The following is a 4640-nucleotide window of genomic DNA, read 5'->3' as shown; positions in this document are numbered from 1 at the left end:
CGGAATTACGGGGCGTGGCGGAGGGGAATGAACAAAATGCTAGAATGTTTGTGTCCTTTCATTCCATTCAGGGATTTACAGAAACTCGGTTCCGGCTGACAAAATGCCGCCTGAGGGCACTTGCTTTAATGCCTAGAGAACACACTGAGCTTCTTCTAAAGAGACTAAAATACTTCGGCTTCTTAACTTTGTCAGATAAACCCTGCACAATCTTAACTGCACTCTGAAGTTTGCTGATCCAAAAAGAAACTTTCATTTTCAGCCACATCACTTCGAGTCACCTCAAAGCCTGCATTGTTACTAGTAAAATTATTCCTTGTGATTAATGTGTCTTTCTGGCCTATGGTTTTTCTGGCTCTGAAAGCGGCCTTGGTTTCTTCAACACTGAATATTTAATTACTTACTGGACATAAAAAGCTCCTCGAAGCCGTAACCCCATCCTTCGTTCTGAAGTGCAGTTGACTCAGCCTCCCCGCTTCCTCAGCTCGTGGCCGCCCTTCATTCAGAGTCTCAGTAATTCAATAAATTACTTTTCGCCAGGGTTGCGAACATCAGCTGAAGTTCAGTCTTCTATTGGAGATGTTATCGGTCTGCCCATTTAAAGTCCTCTGAGCAAAGTCCTGATTTTTTGGCCCAATATAATATAAAAATGCAAGAGCCAGAAATTTAATAAGTTTGCACTGCGTCGTGCCAAGCTAGAACTGTTCGTAGCTCGCCAACAATATTCTTTCAAAGGATATTTCTTGGTTTTCATCAAATGTGAGGACTATTTCAAAGAGTCTGCGAGATCATTTAAAAGGGGCCGGTGCAAATGTTGTACATTTATTGAGTGCCTGTGGTATACCCGCACTGTGTTTAGCACTGAAACCACCAAAAAATGTCACGATGCTGTCCTGTGGGTTCTCCACGCCCTTGAAGGGGGCAGAAGTGTCACTTGCAGGGCGTGTGAAATGTAACACTTTATGCAGAGATGGGACAGAGCTGCCAGGAGGGACTCGTTGGAGGGGGACCTGGAAGGGCGTCACCAAGTAGAGCAGGCTTGGCTTTCCAGGATGTTTTCTTGGCCGCCAGCAGGGCTAGAACATTCCAGACAGGGGACTTCCATGTGCTCGCCCAGCAGTGACAAGTAGGATGTCTTGTCTGCGGAGCAGCGTTTGTCTCAGTAGAGCTGGAGCCCAGGGCTGGAGAGGATGGGGCCAGAGAAATGGAGGAGCTCGAGGGTCCCCAGACCCTCGACAGAGCCTGTGCTCTGTCTGGCGGACCGGCCGTGCTTCAGCCGTTTTAGATCATGCTCTTCCCTGGGACCCCGAGGAGGGCAGTGGCTTCAGTCTGTGGGAAACGCCGTGTGCCCAGTTTTGTTCTTGCTCCCGTTTTTTTCGTTTTAGATCATGCTCTTCCCTGGGACCCCGAGGAAGGCAGTGGCTTCAGTCTGTGGGAAACGCCTTGTGCCCAGTTTTGTTCTTGCTCCCGTTTATTTTTGTTTTTTTTTTAATTTTTTTTTTTTATGGTGACATTGGTTAATGAAATCCAATAAGTTTCAGCTGTACGCTTTAACAGTCAGGCGTGTATATCGATATATAGATATATATGCAACACTGTGTGTTCACCTCCCATAGTCGGATGTCCTTCTGTCACTGCATATTTGACACCCTTTACCCCGTCTACTTCCCCCGCTCCCTACTCCCCCCACCCCTCTGGGGTTTTTGTTTTTGTTCTTGTTTTTTTTTTTGCTTTTTTTTTTAAAACAGCAGGGTTGGGGACATTGATGAGTCCAGCTTAGGGTCTGAGTGTGGGGTACTCTGAGGGGAGTTGTTCTTGTTTTTTTTTTTTTTTGCTTTTTTTAAAAATAGTTTCAAATGAGTCTTCCTTGACTAAGACCTTTCGGTTTTCGGCTTAGGAGACCGTGTGCATCTGAGCCAGGTACAGGGTTGGGGACATTGATGGGTCCAGCTTAGGGGCTGAGTGTGGGGTGCTCTGAGGGGAACCGGGTGAACCTGTCAAACACAAGCTGTTGCTTCCACTGTCCAGCGGTCTGTGAAGAGGGTTTTCCGTCATGAAACCGGTAGTGACGGTGTTTATACTTCACTGTGGCAACAGTTCATCTTCCTTTCTATTAAACATTTGTTTACGATGTACATTCTTGGGGATCGGACAGTATTCCTAACAAAATATACGGAGCGAATCATTGAACGGCGGCCATTGTCCTCAGAGAAACCGGCTCATAGGCAGGGTGGCGGGAACGGGTTCGTGAAGCTCCCCGTGGTCACCGTTGCCCTGTGGGGGGAAAGACACCCAGTGACAGCAAGGAAGCGGGGCTCCCCCACCCCCGCCCTGTGGAAGAACCGCATGTGTAAGGGAGCGGAAAGAGAGCCTTCCTCGAGATGCGGTGAACCGGCCCCACTGGGGAACGCAGGTTCTACCTTCCATTCCAAAGGGAGTTTTACTGGGGGCTCCTTGGACTGTAAAACATCCACGAAGGTCATGGTAGTTAGAGACAATGGTGATGTCCCCAGTTGCATTGCGTTAAAAACTCATTTTCTCCCATCACTTTACCAATCGAGCCTGACCCGGGCACCTGTCTGTGCAGAATGAAGTCCAGGACTGACACGAGACGAGGCTCAATTCAACCGGATTTCTGTGCTGAAGAAACTGAATTCGCTGCACAAGAAAGACCCACCGCTTACATTTATTATCATCAAATGAGAAAGTCCACGCTTTTACTCCTTTCTCGGTGTTGTCTCAGTAACCTTTCTCATATGTTTCAAGATAACTAGAAGTGTATTTTCTGTGCAAGTCTTGCAGTTTGCCAGAAACCAAAACCAAATTCTACCTTTTTGCTTTAGATGTTATCTCTTTGAGAGGCTTGGCCAACAATTTGATCTCTCTATTTAGAAACAAGGGTGTCGCCAGCTGTAAGCGGGGAGACTGAGAGTCACCCACGGTCACGCTGCCTGCTCCAGGGACCACTGTCCTGACCTGGGTCGAACCTCTCTTTCCAGTTCCCGCTGCCCTCCGGACTGACGCCCGCATCCTCCCTTCTGCGTCGGACATGCTGTTTGTATTTCGGGGCTTCGGGGAAGGGAGGCCTCTCGTCCGCGTGCACAAGATGCGCACCCCGCTTTTCTGTGTGTCCAGATGGGCCTGAATGCGAAAGGTTGTTTCCTGCTGCTGCCCATCTTATCCTTTGCCTGCTTGGCCTCGGCCATGCAAGCCTGGTCCCCCGGGCGTAGTTTCCGCCTGGCAAATCGTGTCCAGAAGGTGTTAGAGAAGACAGCGCCTGCGTGCGTCCTGTGCAGCCTGCTTTTGTTAGCAAATGATTTACTGTTTGTTATAGGAAAATGCGCATCCTGAATGGATGGGCAGTGCCGGGCAGAAATCAATGACCACCATCCTGCTTATTTACTTGCGGTGGAGTTTTTCTTTCCAACATAGCGGTGCTTTGTTGGTGTTTTAAAGAGATTCTGCTTTCTTTAGCGGGTTGGCATCTTGGAAATTGGAGCAGCCAGACTCTGCGTGCTGTGTCCATTTTTAGCCTTGGCTGGCATGGAGCGTGGCCATGCCTCCTGGGGTGCCTGCCTCGAGCTGCTGGCTAGCATGGCGCTGGGTGGGAGTTGTTCGTATGAATAGAATGGAGTTCATTGATGCTAAGGATATGCATTGAGACATTCAAAGTGATCAGAATCTAGTAACCTGAGGTTCGACCCCTGTCACCAAATGAGACGTCGGCCAAGCCCCTATGAGAAAGGAGAGCCCCTTGCTGCCCCTACTCTGAGTCTGGTTTGGGGTCCACTGCCACCCTGCCCTCAGCCAGAGCACGTGCTTGCAGGATGCTGGTGGGTGGGCGCCTGCCCGTGTGGCCACGACACTGTCCTCCGATCGCCTGTCGGGGTGCAGGGAAGCACCCTGCGGTGCTGACTTAGCGGCAGCCCGCCAGGGCACCCTCGACGGGAAGGTCCCCGGAGAGTCTGCACTGGAGTCTAGAGCTGGCCCCTTCTTCCGCCGACTTCCGGTCTCCCGGGGCCTCAGTGTGCGGCGGGCGGTCCCTAGGGTCCGGCTCTCACCTGGGAGTTCAAGGCCGAGCGCTGCCCCTCTACGCGGCGGCTGCTGCACGTGGCACCCCGGGAGCGCGGTGGCCCTTTGGCCGGGCTTCCTCCTACAGGCAGCCATCTGTGCTGTAGTAAAGGCGGATCCCTGCCATCCTGGTCTGAACCTCGGCATGCAGAGGGGACTGGACGCGCAGGCCAGGCGGGCGGGCGTGGGTCCTGTCCCAGGCTCCCCTCCCTGCCTACTCCCCGCTCCCTCCCTCCTTCCCCTTCCCCGGCTCCCTCATTTCTCAGTCTGAGCTTCACCTTCTGGCGTCTTTTTCCAGAACGCGGACCCCACCGAGCTCACCCTCACCCCTCCGCAGGCCCTTCTCCTCCCCTGGAGACACTTGAGTTGGCGGAGTGAGGGCTCCGACCTCGGACCCCGGCCCCAGTGGCCGTGGCCGTGGCCGTGTCTGCAGCTGTGGCTGCCTTGTGCCTCTGGCAGCTTTCCGAGCCTGCCCAGGCCAGAGGCCTTGGAGCTGGCGCGTCACCCGCCAGAGCGGCTGGCATGCCATTCTTTTGAAATGAGTAACAGCGAAGCTGGTCTGAGAAATG

Source organism: Pteropus alecto, unplaced genomic scaffold (assembly GCF_000325575.1).
Source record: "Pteropus alecto unplaced genomic scaffold, ASM32557v1 scaffold74, whole genome shotgun sequence".
Classification (NCBI taxonomy): Eukaryota; Metazoa; Chordata; class Mammalia; order Chiroptera; family Pteropodidae; genus Pteropus; species Pteropus alecto.
This window is presented reverse-complemented; position numbering follows the sequence as displayed.